The sequence below is a fragment of the Neovison vison genome, chromosome 14 (genome assembly GCF_020171115.1).
Source record: "Neovison vison isolate M4711 chromosome 14, ASM_NN_V1, whole genome shotgun sequence".
In the NCBI taxonomy this organism is placed as follows: Eukaryota; Metazoa; Chordata; class Mammalia; order Carnivora; family Mustelidae; genus Neogale; species Neogale vison.
Genome location: NC_058104.1, coordinates 32,786,121 through 32,805,303, shown reverse-complemented (window position 1 = coordinate 32,805,303; position 19,183 = coordinate 32,786,121). Strand labels below are relative to the sequence as shown.

The window sequence follows — 19,183 nt, the reverse complement described above, 5'->3', positions numbered from 1 at the left end:
CTGGTTTTCCCATTATGACCTGCCTGAGGGATGTGGAAGGACTGGTACCTAATACAGAGCCTGGGTAAAGGCTTAGGGAGTCTTTTGTGAGTTTTAGGAAACAATCTCGGATCTCCCTTCCTACGGACACAAAACTTGTGGTCGAGCAGAGTTGTCTGACTGGCTCTTGCCAGTGAGTTTGCTGAGGGAATAAATGGTGCCAGGTCTTCTAGGTGAGGTATGAGGTGAGGTGCTGTGCTCTGTAGGGTCCTGGGAAGGGAGTTAGGCACATGAGCAAAGAGAGAGAAGAAATGGTTGCCGGGGAAGGGAGGGTGGTTATGAGGGGCCGTGTATGTGAGCACCAAGACGGATGGCTGAGTCTGCTGAGATTTGTAATGGTGCATGAAACCTGCCTCTGTTGGCTGTTGGAGGTGGCTGATGGTCCTCTTTGACCTGGTTCCTGAGAACTGGGTCAGAACCTACTGACCTCGCCTCACCTGCCTCTTTTCTTCCCTTTTAGGTCTGCAGTAAGCCTTGGCTACTGGCTTGACCCTTCCATCCAGCATTTTGTAAGGCTGTCTAAGGAGAGGAAGGCCCCCAGAATTAACAGAGGCAAGTGACTCCCTCCCTCCCAGCGGCCCCTCATCAGACCAGAGGCCCGAGGTTTTAGGGATTCCTCTTCAGAAGAGAGTGTTCACTCTCTCCAGTGGCGTATGCAAGTGCTCATTTCCCAGCATCCTCACCAACATAGGAACCTTTTCATTGTGGTTAATCTGAAAAATGGTATCTTACAGTAAATTTATTTTATTTTATTCCTCTTATTTTGGAGCTGAAGTTAAGGATCATTTTATATGTTTAAGAGCCATTTCTACTATCTTTTACTGTGAACTGTCTAAGTAAGGAATCACCTTTTTGGCCTTATTAAAGTGATAGTAACACTATTAGTCTCTGCACGTCCTTTCTATCAAGGCAGTGAAAGGATTTGAGACAGGATTTGAGATTGAGATTGATTCATCTCAATCTCATTCAGATTAAGAAATTAGCCAAATGATCCCAGTCCTTGGGCATGCAGGGAATCCTGGCCCTAAAGATGGAGCTTGTGGGTAGATTCTGTAAGAAATGCAAAGAACGTTTAAGGTGGTGGTCCCTGACTATAAGGACATGGATCTTACCTTGAGCTGAGGGTGAACCAGGCTTTAGGAAGATGGGGCCAGGCCTACCTAAAAGGCCTGAAGCCTCCCTCCTGGGCGCCTGAGGCAGCTTTCCTAACCAGAGGCAGGGACCCACCTTGGAGCCCTGGGGAGCTGGGTGCCCCAGGCAGCATGTCAGCCACCTGCCTGCCTTCTTCCTCTGCTGGGCTGGCATGTCCAGGCTGCAGCACACAAAGAAAGGGCTTCCCAAATAGGGTGTGGTGAGCATCTTTAAAGTTTTTGTTTCAATATCCAGTCCGTTGTGGACGATATTCTATAACATAAAATAAAAATGATTTCCTAGAAACATAAAATGCAAGATAAACTGTAAAGTACAAGCTCAAATTATGTATTAGGAGAATCAATAGACCTAGAACTCCTATATCACATTGCAGTAAGTGTCTAAATGCTACTCAAATTTCACTCTTAAGATAGTTATGCTTTAAGCAACAGGACTTTAGAACACAGATTTTATCTTCCTTTTCCACTCTTTTATTTCCCATCTCCTTTACGCAAGCTCCCCACCCTGGAGCTGAATAAGTCAATTTTTGGGGCAATGTTTGCTCATGCCTTTCTCTCCCACAGACGGTCTGTGAGGTCATTTTATAAGAATAGAGGCTTTTACCTACGCAGGATGAAGGTGAAGGGACCATGGTAAGAAATACGGCTTTATTTTTTTTTAATTTCATTTTGCTTGGCCATTTATCTGCAAACGGTCTACAAATAGTCTGACTGCAAAATATTATTTTGTCATGATCTCGCATTTTGAGGTTTAGCTGAGTCCTACGTAGTTTGTACCTGGCCACGAAAAAGCATATTTCAAAGAGGAACATTAGATCTGATGTTTTGATGTAAAACACTTGTCTTTCCTATGTATAATCATGGGATATTTTATTTGAATTTTTAAAGATTTTATTTATTTATTATTTATTGATAGGGAGAGCATGACTGGAAGGGCCACAGGGAGAAGGAAAAGCAGGCTCTCAGTGGAGCAGGGAGCCCAATGTGGGCCTTGATCCCAGGACCCTGAGATCCTGACCTGAGCCAAAGGCAGACTCTTAACTGACTGAGCCATCCAGGTGCTGCAAGGGACATTTTATTTCTATGATCTTTAATTCCACCATTAAATCATTAAATAGATTGTACTTACTGGTTTCAGCAGATTTAAATTTAAGAATAAAAAAAAAAAAGGTAGGGAATATGAAAGTCCTGATTTCTCCCATGAGTCCACAGATAAACCACTGACCCGAAAGAAGAGCAGCAGAATCCTCATTTGCTCTTCTGCTGGGGCGGACTCTGCAGGGATGCTTTCCGACCTCACTGAGGGATAGCTTGTCTCTGTGTCTCTCTCTCAGGATATTGTGGTCAAGTCCATGTCACCAGTCAGCTGATAAAGGCATTTCTACAAGAGACAGAATGACATTGTCAAATTCTAAATCTTGGGACTACGATGGAGACCACCTTCTGGAGATTAAAGGTAAATGAACATTTGCCCTCTTCTTTCCCGAATTGTTTCATTTGTGAAGGTGCCCACCTAGTTCAACATGTCAAAAATATATTCAGAAGGAATACAGTGACTGCCTTCTCATGCCCCTGTCCCCGGCTGCTTGCGTCTGCTGCCACCATCAGCCACGTACTTGATGTCACCGGTGCCCTGGTGAAGGATGGGTGCTTGGCTTCTCCTCCTTTGCTGTTACAAACAGGGCTTTTGACAAAAACACTTGTAGACATGTCCTCTGCATGTGTGAAAGACCCTGCCAGTGGGATTGTGAGCCCCAGAGTCCCTGTGTCTGTCATATTGATGATCGCAAAGATTTTATTGTCATCGTGACAGTGTCTTCAGTATAGTTTAGAGATGTGCAAGGCTGGGTGATAGTGATGTGACACAAAGGCCTTTCATAGCTAGTCCCTGATTTGATTCCTCACCTGCTCTGTTAACGAGCAAGCACAGGTATAAGTACACTCACTCATAGGAAATGCGACGGGTCCGGTTAGTGGCAGAACCAGGAGCGAATAGACTGCAGGTCCCGCAAGTCCAGGTCACTTCCCTGTTCTCTGTCCAGAGCCTTGTGCTTGCTCAGGGGGTTCTTTGTGGTCCGTCAGTCGGTGGTGCGTCTCTCCCTCAGTGACCATGGTGTGGTGGAAGGAGCTGGAGCAGAATGCAGGGGCAGAACGTGTGCATGTGAGCAGAAGCCACTGGAGGAATGCCTCCTCTAGGCCCCACACCCTTTTGACTTTGTCCCGAGGTTTGGTTTCTCCTTTGTGTCATATAGTTGAGTCGACAAGGAATAAATCTGACATTTTAATTTCTTTTTTTAAAAAGTTTTATTTATTTATTTGACAGACAGAGATCAGAAGTAGGCAGAGAGGCAGGGAGGGAAAGGAGGAAGCAGGCTCCCTGCAGAGCAGAGAGCCTGACCCAGGGCTCGATCCCAGAGCCCTGGGATCATGACCTGAGCCGAGGCAGAGGCTTTAACCCACTGAGCCACCCAGGTGCCCCCTGACATTTTAATTTCTGGTCCAGGTACACTGAGACTTAGGTACCCCTTCCAAGAAAAAAGGTAATCTGCCAGTAGTAAGGAAGGCAAATAGCACAGGGTAGGAAAGATTTAGTGGAGGTGTTTTGGATTGGTCCAAAGGGTTTTTAAAAAAGTCTAGTCTCCTTGAAAAAAAAAAAAAAAAGAATGCCTGTTTGGACTTTGGAGCCCAGGCTAAAAGGGCCAAATTTCACCTACCCACCGGTCTTTGTAAATAAAGTTTTATCGCAACACAGCCACTCCCATTTACGTAAGTCTTCTCTATGGCTGTTTTACCAGCATGACGGCTGAGTTGAATAGTTTGAAGAGTTGCTGTCTGGCCTACAAAGGCTAAAATACTTTCTGGTCGTTTGTAGCAAGTTTGCTAATCCCTGAATTGAGAGATCTGTGCTTCTAGACAGTGTGGAGAAAATTTTGTCTGCTATTCTCATAGTCTCATGCACCTTCCACCCTGTATGGTCCCTCCGCTGTACCAGCAGAGGCTTAGCAGTGGGTCACAGGCTTTCTACTTCCACCACAGTGGGAGCTCATTCTGTATGATCTCGGGCCCAAGACTGTGGGGACAGTTGAAGCCTCCTGCCTCTGGCAGTGGGCAAAAGTAGGGCCCAGGAGAGCCAGTACCATCACAGATAAAGAGTCATGGGGTAGTGAACCCATTTAAGGGACCTTGGCTTCTCTGTATCTCCCAAATTCTATTTCCACACAACCCTAGGATCAAGGATGCAGGGGAAGGGTGTCACCTTGGGCAGCCTGTGCTGCGGTCAGCCCTGTGGGATCCTCTTTGAATCCGAGGGCTGTCCTTCCTCACGGCTGTCCCTGGCTGCTGTCCTGGAGCAAGGCCCCGTCCTGGGTGTCCTCCACACCTCCTGTGACATGCCAGCTCCTGATGAATGTATCAGACAGGCTTAGGAATCCCAGAATCAAAAGTGGAAGTGTCACATGCCGCAGCTGTTTTGCTCCTTTGCCAAAGCCCAGAAAGAACATGTCTGTTCCTTAGAGGCTCCAGGTGTGCCTCTGGATAGCTTTCCCTCCACAGTGACCCCTTATTCAGAATTCTTCTGAGGGTCAGGTATCTGATGCCTGGGAAACTCTTTTTTTTCTTTTTAAGATGTATTCATTTATTTGAGAGAGAGGGAGGGAGAATGAGCGAGGAGGGGCAGAAGCAAAAGGATACGGAGAATCCGGAAGCAGACTCCCCACTGAGCACTGAACCCAACTCATGACTGGATCCCACAACCCGGAGATCGTGACCTGAACCGAAATCAAGAGTTGGCCATTTGCTCGACTGAGCCACCCAGACATCCCGAGGGAAAGCTCCTTATAATAAGGTAAGAAGTCCAACACAAGGTATAGGAGTGTATGTTGTCTTTAATTTGCTTGCAATCATTCTCATTGTCTTGGAATTTTAGACTCTCCTTAACCTTTCCTATCGTGAGAGTAACATTCTGGAAGGGTGTTGTGGGGTATCCTAGCAGAAGTTACGTCCTCATCTGCTCTAAACATTTCCTCCCAGTTGCCTCAGGTGGCTCAACCATCACTGCGTTCTGCACATAGCCAAGCATGTGTGGCAGCTCTGAGTGTGAACGGCTGGGATGGCTCAGCCTGCGTCTTCTGATATTCCAGGAAGCGGTCTTGTTCTCTGCCCTCCTGTCTCCCTCTCTCCCTGCCTCTCCCGCAAACCAGACCCCCTGAGATTTTCCACAAGGGTGGGTGGTAGCTGGACCTATAGTTCTGACACTCGCCCTTTGGGGTCCCCTCCTATTAGGAAACGCTTGCTCGTGATTTCTGTCCCTATCATGCTGACCCCGGGGTGGGCGACCCCCCAGTATCTGCTTCCCATCGCGGGTGACTGTCTGCATTCACGGTCCTCTTGCTGTGCAGCGGCTCACGTCAGAAACGGGGGTGTCCTCCCAGGCTGCAGTAGCGACACCGCGACCAGACTCTGGACACCAGCACCTGGCTTTGTTTTCGTCTTTTCCCCTTGAGCAAACTGGCTCTGTATTTCTAGAATAGAAGTACGGGTGGACACGGGTGTTCAGAGAATACATGGTGGGGGGGGATGCTGAACAAGTCAGCAGGTGCGGAGCACCTTGTTTCTTGCTAGGCTGTAGGGTCGTGAGGAGCTGCTGCAGGCGACACATAGGGTGTGGTTGGAAGAGGCCAGAAAGGGGTGTCTCTGCAGCTGGGGGTCGAGGAGAGAATGCATTCAAGAATAGTCATCAGCGGGGCGCCTGGGTGGCTCAGTGGGTTAAAGCCTCTGCCTTCGGCTCAGGTCATGATCCCAGAGTGCTGGGATCGAGCCCCACATCGGGCTCTCTTCTACGCGGGGAGCCTGCTTCCTCCTCTCTCTCTGCCTGCCTCTCTGCCTACTTCTGATCTCTGTCAAATAAATAAATTAAAAAAAAAAAAAAAAGAATAGTCATCAGGGCTGAGTGCCTGGACATAACAGACATGGAGAGAATGTGCTAGGATGGCCAGGGGGTGACCAGACTGCGACACAGATGGAGCTGGGCCATGAGTGTGTGTGTCTGTGTCTCTGTGTGTGTGTGTGTGTACCTCCGTGTGTGTATCTGTGTGTTTTTGCATATGTATCTCTCTTTGTGTCTGTGGGTCTCCATGTGTTTGTGCGTGGGTCTCTGTGTCTCTGTGTAGATGTGTTTCTTTGACTCAGTGTTTGTGTGTTTCTATTTGTGTGTGTGGCTTTCACACTTTCCTTACTGCGACCCACAGTAGAAATAAATATATGGCCCAAGCCAACCCCACATCTGTGTGCACGTATCAATACATCATAAAGGCCCACCCTTACTCTGGCGGGTCCTGCTGTGAGTGCCACTGGAGTATTTATTTCTACAGGACTCCTCACAGCCCTGTGAGGTGCTGTCCCTTCTCTACTGTGTGGATGGGGAAAGCTTGGCCCAGGGAGTTGAGTGACTTCCTAGCACCTCGTAGCAGACAAGTGGCTGAGCTGGGATCTGAACCACATTCCCCGGCTCCAGAGTGCCTGCCCTTTCCCCCACCACACTCTCCTCTCACAGGAAAAAGTAAATGTAGCACAAAACAGTGCTTGCCCTCACCGTGGCGGGTGCCTTGTGATATTTGCTGTTGTATCCTGTTTGATCCCCCACATGCTGGCCCCACCCCCACATCGGTTTCCTGACCCTCCCTAATCTGTCTCCGTCTGCTTTTTGGCAAAGTCTGTTAAGTCCTACTTCCCCAGGGCCTCTCAGTGCCTCCCTGTCTCCATGCCAGTGGCTGCTCCCCCAGTTCTGGCTCCCCATGACTTCCTCCCTGGACCTTCTTCCTGGACGGCTATGAGCACCTCCTAACTTTCATTCTCCGTCCGTTTTCCACACGGAGACTGAAGTCACCTGAAACATGCAGTTTTCACCATATCGTTCCTGATTTGGGCCCTGAAATACTCTGTTGCTGTTTGGGGCTTAGTACTCGGTGCATGAAGATGGTCAGTAAATGTATGAGGGGATATAGAATTAGGAAACTTACTGTGTATTTTTCCTCAGGATGAAGATCTTCTCCCAAGGAAATATTTTGAGGTTGACTTTCCGGTCATAGTCATGAGAAAGCTACACAGCATCAGGTAAGTGTGGCTTGGACCAGACAACAGAGCCGGGTAGATTCAGAGGCAGCGGTTAGTAGGGGGCCGGTCTGCATTCTGGGGACCTCATTTTAGGGGGCTCTTCTCTTGGACCCCCTCCCCACTTTCTTACCAGCCCCGGCATCTTCATTCCAACCTGTGGAGCAGTCTTCTAAATGCAGTACACCCTCCGTTGTGACAGTTCTGTCCATGAACATCATTTGTCTGAACCTTGAAAAGAAATAACCTACAGTAGTTTGATCATCTGAATTGTCTGTGTGTTTTGTCTCCTTCATTATCTCCAGGGTATAGAGAGGTGCCCGGCCCAGAAGGGACGCATAGTAAATATTGTTCGAGTGAATGACAAGGAGGCTAAACTTGGGCATTTACTATATGTGAGATATTCCGGGTGCCACTTTGAGGCCAGGTTTTAAGAAATTTGCAGAGTTGTCGAGGACGAGTTTGTGAATCTCTGCGGGGAGCTGTTGTAGCACCATGTGAAATGCTTCACTTGGATCATCTCATTCAGCGTTCAGAGCAGACTCATGAATTCCAGTGGGGAAACCCAGGCTCAAAGCAGTGAAGGGGATTTCCATCAGGGCACCTGTGGGAGAAGGGGTGGAGCTGAGATTCAAACCATGGCCTCAAGCCAAGGTCAGTGTTTCCTAGTGGTTCTAACCTGTGCTCTCTTCCCTCTTTATAAATGAGTCATTTAAATAAAATGCCAAGTCTTACATTTTTAAAAAAAGATTTTATTTATTTATTTGACAGGAGAGAGATCACAAGTAGGCAGAGAGGCAGGCGGGGTAGGGGGGCGGGAAGCAGGCTTCCTGCTGAGCAGAGAGCCAGATGTGGGGCCCAATCCCAGGACCCTGAGATCAGGACCCGAGTTGAAGGTAGACGCCTAACCCAATGAGCCACCCAGGCGCCACACTGAATTTTAAAAAATTCTTAGTTAACATAAAACTTTCCAGCGTTTCCTTCAAAGATGTCTAATTCTCAACATCTGTAAAGAATTTTCTAGTATGAGGCTATTCTACTATATCCTATAAAAATCAGGTTTTCACCATTTCCAAATAGAATATTCTGTTACAGTAAATACGCTTTTTAGTTGCCGCCTGGCATCTGAGACTGTATCGGCAGAGGAGGATCTAGCTTGGTAGAACCCCGAGTGAAATAAGAGAAAGTGGGCTCTCGCTTAAGTCCAGAGGTGGCTTCTAGGCTGGAAAAGGCATTGACCGTTGTGTGTGGTTGTTGTGATAGAGGATTCGGGTCTCTCACGTCTGGCTTTTTGCATATCCTGGAGGAAAGGATTCATCATATAAATGTTACTGACTTCAGGTCTGTATAGGAGTCGGTTTTCCAGATAACTGTGAGCAGTAAGCACTGGGTTATACATTTTGTTGGAGAAGAGGCAGGAAACTAGAGACGACTTGGAAAACATTGGAACATCAGGCAAATTCTTGCTGACCCTTCTTGAGCAATTTCTGAGTCTTCAGTATTTCATGATGAGATTGAGAGTGGACATCCTATTCAGAGTGTCCTGCTTAGTGACCTCCCCTGAGCCCTGATCCGTCAAAGTGTGACTGCGTATGCCGAGGGCCAGATATCACGGAGCATCTGGCTCTCTGTTCAGTGAGCGGCCCTTGCTTTGAACAGGAGCAGGATGTGTTTGCTGTTTCTGGAGAGGGTGTTTGCAGTTTTGCTGAAACTGAGCTCCTTGCCTCATTTCTGTCTTTCCTATCTTCCCACAGAGTCAATCAAGCCTTTTTATCACAACCTATCCTTGAATTACATTCAGAGGACCCACTTACCCTTCACCTACGTGTTACAGTATGGGCTATGGAACTCTCTTTGCTTTCTTTCCCTTTTTCCTTTGACAAGGGTGTGTGTGTGTGTGTGTGTGTGTGTATGAGTCTGAGCCTGCATATGTGCGCCCATGATGTCACATGGCATATACTTCTGTGATATGTTTACACTGCATCACATTTACTGTGAAGGAATTTAAAACACGTGTACATAGGTCCTCATTCTTTTTTTTTTTTTTTTAAGATTTTATTTATTTATTTGAGAGAGAGATATCACAAGCAGGCAGAGAGGCAGGCAGAGAGAGAGGAGGAAGCAGGCTCCCTGCTGAGCAGAGAGCCCGATGCGGGCCTCGATCCCAGGACCCTGAGATCATGACCTGAGCCGAAGGCAGCGGCTTAACCCACTGAGCCACCCAGGCACCCCATAGGTCCTCATTCTTAAATCTTTACAAAATGTGTTTCAGTGATTTCCAAAAGATGCAAAAGTAGATTTTTCTGAAAATCTCTGTTCCCAGCTTTCCTTGGGAGCATCCATTCTGGCAGCATCAGACCCTCAGTCCCATCCCCACCGCTCCCCACTTCGTGTACCTGACCTGCGCTGCTGATTATGTCACCTCCTTGGCCCCTCTGCTTGGGTTTTCACCCTCACGTTTTAATTATGAGTGTTGCCAACAACACTCTGATCACCTCTAAGCCTTCTGAACCCAGGGAAACCTCTTCCAGAATGTTCCATTGTTTTCAGTCCGAGTCTGATGGAGTAGTTCAAGGGACTTCTTAGTAATTGCTGTCAGGAGACATGCCCAGAGAGGATGTCCTTTGTGGTTGGTGGACACAGATGACAGGAAACTTCAGACAACCAGACAGGCCTCTATGCAACCACAGTGCCATACTCACGCTCCTAGTGAAGAAACTCTGCCAGAAAAGAACATCTCCCCCATCCTTTGTTTCCCTCCTACAAATTTTAAGTAGATCCTCTGCAGGCTTTGCCATTTCCTGGCCTAGCTGTTTTCTCCACACTGTAGCTGCCACAGTTCTTTGCATATTGGGTGACTACTTGGGTCAGGATGATTACTGATAATAAAAGAGCTACCACTTTGCATTAGCTTTGATCCATCAGTGCAGGAATGTATGAAGTAGAAAGTAAACACGCTCCATAATCTGTCCCCCCACCAAGAAAAGCAGCGTTCAGTGTGTTTTCTCCTGTGGATGAACAGCACACCTAGAGACGGATAAATATCACACATTAGAAAACACACACAGAAAGATAATCCAGTGTCTGGCATGTCCAGGGTTCCATAAATTTTTGTTGAAAGGCCATACATACACAATGAATGAATACATAGGTTGTAGCTCAGTATATATCTATTGAATGAGTGAATCTGTATTTCTCAAAATCAGTAAATTCAGGTGTCCTTTTAATAAAGTGAATCATTTATACATCCTGCTCTGTAGCTAGCTCGCTCCTTCTGCAACCTAGCAACCCGTGACTATCTTTGTGTCGTCATATATAGGTCTGCCTCCTCATTTCTGATGGCTTTCTAGTTCTCCTTGGCATGGAAATTCCATTTTACTTAATGTATTCAGTACCAATGGTCCTTTAGATAGCTGCGTGTTTTATGGTGTTCTCTTAAGCAGTGTTGTAGAAAGCAGAGGTACACGTGCGTATGTGCAGGAACTGCTGGCTCAAGGAATTGTCCCTTGTGAATTGTAATAGGTACTGCCAAACCGTTCCTTGAGACCCTCTTTACTGATTTGTATTTTCACAAGAGTAGATGAGGGTTCCCTTTCTGTACACCCTAACACTGGCTGTTTTCATTTAAAAAATTCAACCAAACTGCCAAACCTACTAATTTAACATGTTTTAAAGAACTTTGTGCTAATGAGATGGAGTATCCTTCCTTCCTTTTACTGGCCTGCTGGATTTCTTTGTAAATGTCCATTGGAAATGTTGCAGTTTCATTTTCTTTTCAATTGCTGGGAATCTTTTAGAACATAAAGAATATATATATATATATATAAAAAATATAATTTTTTTTGGCATAACAGTATTCATTATTTTTTCACCACACCCAGTGCTCCATGCAATCCGTGCCCTCTATAATACCCACCACCTGGTACCCCAACCTCCCACCCACCCGCCAATTCAAATCCCTCAGATTGTTTTTTAGAGTCCATAGTCTCTCATGGTTCACCTCCCCTTCTAATTTCCCCCAACTCCCTTCTCCTCTCTAACTCCCCATGTTCTCCATGCTATTTGTTATGCTCCACAAATAAGTGAAACCATATGATAATTGACTCTCTCTGCTTGACTGATTTCATTCAGCATCATCTCTTCCAGTCCCGTCCATGTTGCTACAAAAGTTGGGTATTCATCCTTTCTGATGGAGGCATAATACTCCATAGTGTATATGGACCACATCTTCCTTATCCATTCGTCCGTTGAAGGGCATCTTGGTTCTTTATTTTTTGATCAAAGTCCCTCATGAGACTTTTTCGGCAGATTTTTTTCTTCATGTTTGTTTGCTTGCTTTTGAACTGTGGGTTTGTATCTTTTTTAGGCACATTTTCTGGTCCTGCACCTTAGAGTTTCTGATTTTGCCATCATAGTGTCCAGAGCTCACGACCAAGGAAGAATTCTTGAGCTGTCTCTGGTGCCGCAAAAAGGTGATTTTATTAAAAATCGGGGACAAGTCCTGTAGGCAAAATGAGCTGCCATGGAGTCATGAGGAGTGGCCTATTCTGTACTTTCAAGTTTGAGGGGGTTGGGGATAGTGTAAGTCTCCAAGGAATTCTGGTAGGAAGGTTTCCAGGACCATGAGGGGCTAGCTGTTGTTAGCAAAAAGTCATTTATTATGGTCTAATAAAGTCTTAGTCATGAGACCCTTCAGGCGTAGGTAAGTGGGCCTTATGCTTGAGGGATGATTTCCAACATGTATCTTGGAGGCTAGAGAAAAAGGAAATTTCCAAAGTAAGTTTTATATGTTAAAGTAGGCTTCCAGGATCCTGGGAGGAGGATTTGGGTTAGGATTCCTTTTGCCCTTCACAGGGTGTCAACACAGAGACAGTTGAGTCCCTAGAGGAATGCCCCTTGCCTGTTTCAAGCAGTTGTCAGTGGGCTGCAGGTAGTAAGGACATTTCATAATTGCTCTTCAACCTTTATTTCCACATCACATTTCACCTCAGTGAGGAAAAGTACTGTTGCGTGGAAAGCACAGACAGTGATGTATTGTGATACCACTTTAGGGGACATTGAGGGCCAGGTGTGTTTTCTGTGGGCAGGCCCGTGGGAGCACGCACTCGGGGCCCATCTGGGATAGCCACCAAGACCGGGGGAGAAGGGGAAAAGCCCCAGCTGGGGTATGGGAAGTCGTGGGGATGAGCTGCTAGGACCAGGACCAGTGGCCAGAGCCGGTCTGCTGAAGGCCCCGGTCTCAGCCTTTCTAGCCACCTGGCCTGCAGCAGCTGGGCCCCAGGTGAGCGTTGCCTACAACTGCCTATTGTCTTTTGATTCTAGACCTCCCTCGGTCAGGAGTTCTGGGATACTTGGCGGGGTATTCCAACTGTGCAGGATGCTTTTCCACAGCAGACCAGGTCAGTTTTATGACCCGCAGTGTTCTCCTGGGTTGGTGGCCAGGGATCTGGCCTAGGCCATTCCCTGGGGGCAGTGGGGGGGGGTGGTGGTGGATGGCAGTGGGACTTCCTTCACGGGCCACACCTTCCGTTTCTCCAGAGATGTGCTGGACTTTGCTGATGTCATCTGGGTATAGGAAAAACCAACAGACCCTCCAAACGCGATCCTAACACTGAAGGCGGAAGTGACACAGTGGAAGAACTTGTCCCAGTCTTCATCGCAGGGACTGAAGAGCTCAGGCTCAGCTGCAGTCTGAAAGCTGAAGAACACCGTCAGGGACAGAACAGCATCGGATGAGGGAGATGGACGACCACATCAGCTTGGAGTGGCGGGATTACAGAATATCCCTCAGGAGCTTCCCCAGGAAAAGAGGTTGGATGTTGGGAGCATAACTGCTACACCCTTCATAGCTCGGTAGTCGCCTCAGCCTCTGCTGGCATCGAGCAATAAAGAAACACAGACAAAGGTCAGGGCCAGAGTCCCCATTGACTCTATCCAGTTTTCATTTTCTCATACTTGGGCTCACCTCATCAGGGCGGTATGGTAAGAACTAGATTTACCCTTGAGTTGACCATCTTCATGGAGTTTCTACCCAAGGCTCCACAGCAGGCACTGGAGAAAGATGACAAGAGCTCTCTCGAGGCCTTCCATTTACTGGAGAATAAGAACAAGTAAATTTGCCACTGCATCATAGAAAACCAGGTGCTGTGTAGACTTATGAAATTTCCCAGGATGGGTCCCTCCAGTCTTCGTTGGAGCATCAGTAGCATGAGTGAAGGGCTTTAGAGGAAGAGACCTTTGCCTGGAGAGCAGAAAAATGAGTAGGCAGCAGCTACAGGGCTGGTGTGGTGAAAGGAGCTCCAGAATATTCCATGGAGGGGTGAACAGGTAGGAATCCTCGGCCTGCTCTGGAATCTAAAAGCAGGGTATCTATGGCCGAAATGGAAGTGTGAAGAGAGAAGCTGTTGCAGAGGAAGTTGGGCCAAGGAGAGCCTGACCAGCTTGGGAGCTTGAAAGGGCTCAGAACGGGTGTGCCTGGTAGCTCAGTTGGTTCAGCGTCTGCCTCCGGCTCAGGTCATGATCCCAGGGTCCTGGGAGAGGGGCCTGAGGTCAAGCTGCCTGCTCGGTGGGAAGCCTGCATCCTCCTCTCCCAGAGCTTGTGTTCTCGCTCTGTCAAATAAATAAAGAAAATGAATAAAAGCCTCAGAACTTTGTGCCAAAAGAGCAAACACCTATCTCCTGATATGGTATATAAACAGGCCAGAACGACAATGTGACAAATCTGTCTTGACCCTCACCGAATATTGATTTCACAAGACATGTTACTAAGACTCCCAAGGAATTATCTTAGAATTCATTTCCATATTCTCCATTGAAACATTAGCCCCCACACCTGATGAGGGAGCAGAAGGCTACTTGAGGTCAAGGCAGAAGCTGACACCCTGCACTCACCCACCCCCATGCCTCGGTGGGACCTGTGTGACCTTCGTTCAGGAAACTTCCAACCATCTTCATGTTCATTCCTTGCTGGAAGGTAAAACCACCTCACTTGGCCATGGCAAGGTCTCCAGTATCTTGTAGGTCCTCTTTAGCATAGGAAAGTGCTTTTGAAACCCTTCCCTTTCCTTTCCTTACCTCCCCCACCTTCAAAGTGTGTATCAGTTGTCCCCCACAACCCTGATGCAGCTATTTCTGCCCACGGATCCTGTCCCTGTGCTTTAATACAACCACTATTTTGCACCAAAGAGGTCTCAAGAATTCTTTCTCGTCATCGGCTCTGGACCTCACCCTGCCAAATGTTACTTACATTCCAAAACTCTATCACTGCTCCCCTGTCTACCTGCCACTTGGCCTTACTTCTGTCATTTCCCACAAATGATGGAAAAGTAGGCACCGGTAGGCTTTAGGCTTCAACTCTGGAAACAGAATCAGTGCACACTAAGATCATAGGGTGGGGTAGCAACCAAATTAAAAAACAAAACCACTAAGCAAAAAGTTCTGGGGGAGGGACCCCCAAACCCTCAAAAGCAAAAAGGTTAGAAAACGGGAGGGGAAGAAAAAGCATTTTGGTACACACACACACCAAAAGAACTGTCACACATGCTTTGGCCAAACCACACTCCCCATTTGACCCAGGTGTTGGAGGGAAAAAAAAAAAAAAAAAAGAAAAAAGAAAAAGCTGTGGAAAACTCACACTTTGCTATTTCATTCAGAATTAACAGTCAGTAGGCCCAGTACAGCCAACAGCCCTAACAGACCTTGACAGCTGTGCCCTGATAACTGGGCACATGAACATCACCTCCAGGAGCTCTCAAAACCACCAGTCGTTCCCTTTCCAACAGCCGGTCTACAAACCCCGGTCTCTGCTGTCATTTCATAATGGATAATGTTTCTTGTCAGACATTAAAGCAGAACAAAAGAAACCTGGAGAAGGATCAGCTTCCAAACCCAAAGCTGTTTAAAAAGTCAGCTAAGGCATCTCCACCATTCTTTCCTCCCAGTTGCCAGTTTCTCCATGTCAAGAACTTGGGCAGTTCAGTCCACAGGGGCCTTGGTTTGGAGGCAGCAGCACCTCTACAGTCCCTCCATGGATGCCAGAACCTCCTGAGGCGGATCCTGTGGACTCTGATCTCCCCTTATTTCCTGCCCTCAGACACACAGAGGCATAGGGTCTGCAGAGGCGGGCCGCCCCCTGAAAGGCAGAGAACACCGCCCCCAGAGCCCAGCGACCATCAGGCCTCCAGCACATCCGTGACCAGGGCAAACCCTGGGGAAGGGCAGGGGAAGGCTCAGGTACAGTCCCCCCAAGGCGATGCCGGGCAGGGCCAGGACATAGGGCGGCGGGGACCCGCCCAGAGGGCATCTCAGAAGGCTGACCCACCAAGTGGCTCCTCTGGACTCTGGTGGAGGCCCCGAGCTGGGCTCTAATCTGTGGCGAGGTGCAGTCCTGGACCGGGACCCCCCTGTGCCTCATGCCTGTTGGTGGCAGGGGATGGGAGCATGCCACCAGGAGAGCAGCCAGCCCTCCTGTTCCCGCCCCAGCTGCGCAATTGCAGGGGGCTTGAATGGACACATTCGCCTGTCCAGGCTCTGGTTGGCAGCATGCTTCATGGGGGAGAATTGCTGGTGGAGGTGGCTGGCAGGGCTCCCGCAGGGCAGCTGGGGGGACAGTTCCTAACAATAACTGGTGGACTAGCGCCAGGGCGGGACTGCAGGGCGGACTTGGGCCTCTGCCAACCCACACGTGGGCCACTCTGCAGAGCGGAGGACCTGAGGACCAGGCACCGCCACCATCCTGCACAACCGCCAGCCTGGTCTAGGCGCACAGCTGTGGAAGGCCAGGCAGTGGCCAGTGAAATGCCAAACCAAGGCGTGGGCCCAGGTGTCTTCGTAGGACTGATGGGGCAAGGAGGGATGGGGCACGCTGGAGCCTCTGGAGGCTGGAAATCCCCAAAGTCTCCGTGAGGGCCATTCTCTGCGTGGGTATAGACATCTGTGAATGCACTTAGGAGCCTCTCTCCTACCTGGATGAATGCGTGTGACTGCTTATATTTCACCTCAATGAAAAAGATACTATAGTGTGGAAAGTGCATGCCACAGGATTTTGTGTACTGTGATCCCACTTAGGGGGAAGCTGAGGGCCAGGTGCATTTTCTGGGGGCAGGCACCTGGGGACAGTCAGGCTGGAGCATGCTTTAGGGGCCCTCCCAGGACAGCCACAAAGTGTGTGAAGGAAGGCAATGGGTCCAGGCCTGACGTAGAAGTCCTGGGGATGAGCGGCGGAGACCTGGATCAGTGGCTAGAGGGCCTTGGCTGTTTGGAGCTACCTGACCAGCATTGGCACTCTGGAGAGCAGGGGCGTGAGCCATGGTGGTGTGGGGGCAGGGGCATGCAAGTGTTGTCTGGGAATGCCTGTTGGCTTTTGATTCTTAGCCTCTGGCAGGCAGGGGTTCTGGGACACTTGGCGGGGTAGTCGGACTGGCCTGGATGCTTTCGCACCATGGACCAGAGCAGTTGTATGACTGTCAGATGTTTTCCTGGGCTGTTGGCCTGGGCTCTGGCCTAGGCCATTCCTTAGGGGCCATGGACAGCAATGAGACCTCTTTGACTAGAGACATCTCCCATATTAGCAGACACGTGCTGGGGAAAGAGACTTTCCCTGGGGACTCCATGGATTTGGCTGATGTCATCTCAGCCCAGACACAGATCAATAGACTCCTCTGTGAGATCAAAACGCTGGAGGCTGAAGTGACTAATTGGAAGAAGATGTGCCAGTGTTCTACCCAGGGACCAAATACCACCGACTCAGAAGCAGTGTGGAACTGAAGAGCCACATCAGGGACCTAGAGCAGCGGCAGATGCAGGAGATGGATGAACATGAGCTGGAAGGGGCGGTGTTGCAAAACGTCCAGCAGTAGAAGCTAGCAGACCTCACTGACAAGCACCGCAAACAACTAATAGACTATCAACAATGGACGGAAGACCTGCAAAACCAAGAATGCCGGGAATGTGCAAGATGACTTACTTCAGGAAAGGGAAACTGAGCTGAGAAGGTTGAAGCAACAACTTAGATGAATGCAGCGGCTGAACGACAGTTTGAACAACATTGCTTCTGATCTCTGAGCAGAAAAGCAAAAGTTGGTCTGGGAGCTCCAAGATGTAAGACATTAGCTGGAGGAATCTATTCTGCGCAACAACGAGGATTCTCTGGAAAACAACATTGCTGTGAGGGCTTTAAAAATAGAGAAAGGACGGTTAGTGGCAAAATTGGGTCAGGCCAAAAAGAAGCTGTTGGAAGAGACAAGTCTGAGCGAATTCTCAAAGAATTGTCACCGGTAGAGTATGTGCCTTTCATTCAACTTGGCCAAGAGAAAGACCTGGAGATACTACACCTCCAAAAGAGGATCGAGCAGATGGATGCTGACCATCAAGGAATGAAGGAACTGCTGTCCTTTGCTTTGGAGGAGCAGAAGCAGTTGACATAATGCGCCAGAGAGCAAGACGTGTACATTAAAGAGCTTAGAGAAAGGCCAGAGCTTCAGGAGGAATTTGTTTAAGTCGACCAGAACCTTAGAAGCAATGGCATTTTACAGCCATCTTTGGAGGACAAAGACATGCGTCTCCCATCGGTGACAGACGAACATCCTCATGTGGACGAAGATCTGGAGCGCCTAACACAACAGAGTCCTCCTGTCCCTGTGGTTGACCCTAAAATCCTAGACGAGATTGTAGAACTAGAGTGTGAGGTATTTCAGCTCAATGAGTTAAAAGATGATCTGGAGGAGGAAATAAAAGAACAACAGAAGATCATTCACAACCAGCAGCAGGGGAAGAGAGCACTGCTTCAGTCCTTACAGGAGCAGAAGAAGAAAGTGGACCGTCTTCAACACTGGCAGGAGGAGATGAACACTGAACACGCTCAGCTCCTTGCAGCGAAGACGAGGCGATTTGGAATTTGCAAGTCATGCTACAAGAGATGAAAGCCCAGTTGCCCAACAAAAGTACGCAAATTCCAAGAGAACCCTGTAAGGATGAGGAGGTTCGAGCAAGCTAGCCTCTCCCCAGAGAGAACGGAAGTGAAGATCGTGATCCATCTAAAGCTGAAATTCAAAGATTAGTCCAAGGAATCAAAGAACAGGAACTGGAGGTGAAGCTTCTCACTGAACAGAACATCCGACTGACCCAGCAGATGGATCGGCTCTCCAAAGAGGAGATCGGGAAACTCACTCGGATTATCCAGCAAAAGGACGTGGAGATTCAGGGTCTTTCCAGCAGAATCTCTGCGGCTTCTCACAGCCAGAAAGGGCACGTGGAACAACTTCAGCGGCAATTTCAAGAGTGTGCTTTGAAAAGTGAACAGGTGTTGGTCATCCTAAATGAGAAGACGAAGAATAGCTATCTGAATCTGAATGACTGATCGACTTGCTGCCAAACAAGCAGACTCCAGAGGATGCAAGTTGAAAATCAAAAACTGTCCACTAGTATTGAAAGCAGCAGCCAGGAGGTGTTTAGAGAAATGATTCGGAATTTGTCTCACATTATTCAAGAAAAAGAACTGGAAGTGGATGTGTTAAGCCAGAAATGTGAGACTTTACTGATGATCCTGCAAACACCCAGCACTTGTCATGAGATTCAAGGAGTTCGTATCCATCAGTTCCAACAGCTTCTATAGGAACAGGACACATTAACACAGGGAATGAAGATCATGGAAGAGTGGAAAGAGCAGGTGCTGACCATGGTCCCAAATATGAAGCATGAGTCACCCCAGCTTCAGAGAGATCTGCAACAACTCCAGGCATGGGCTTTCACCAACAGCGAGAGGTTTTGAAACTCCAGACCAGATCCAAACTTACCAAGGACATGAAATAAACTTATAACAGCTAGAGAAGGAACTGGCACAACTTCAGCTCTGCATCAGGGAGCTTTGCAATGCCACGGACCTCCTT

The 19,183-nt window shown here is 48.2% G+C and overlaps 1 long non-coding RNA gene across 2 annotated transcripts; it reads left to right on the top strand.

The window, feature by feature from the left end:
- Positions 1–1,451: 1,451 nt before the first annotated feature.
- On the top strand, positions 1,452–13,832 carry LOC122895749. Of its 2 annotated transcripts, none has more exons than XR_006382266.1 (5): positions 1,452–1,823; positions 2,525–2,646; positions 11,665–11,770; positions 12,621–12,697; positions 12,837–13,832. It is a non-coding gene; the product is annotated as an uncharacterized LOC122895749 (long non-coding RNA). The 2 variants fall into 2 exon arrangements; XR_006382267.1 differs by lacking the exons at positions 1,452–1,823; positions 2,525–2,646 and adding exons at positions 4,956–5,034; positions 7,225–7,301.
- Positions 13,833–19,183: the final 5,351 nt, after the last annotated feature.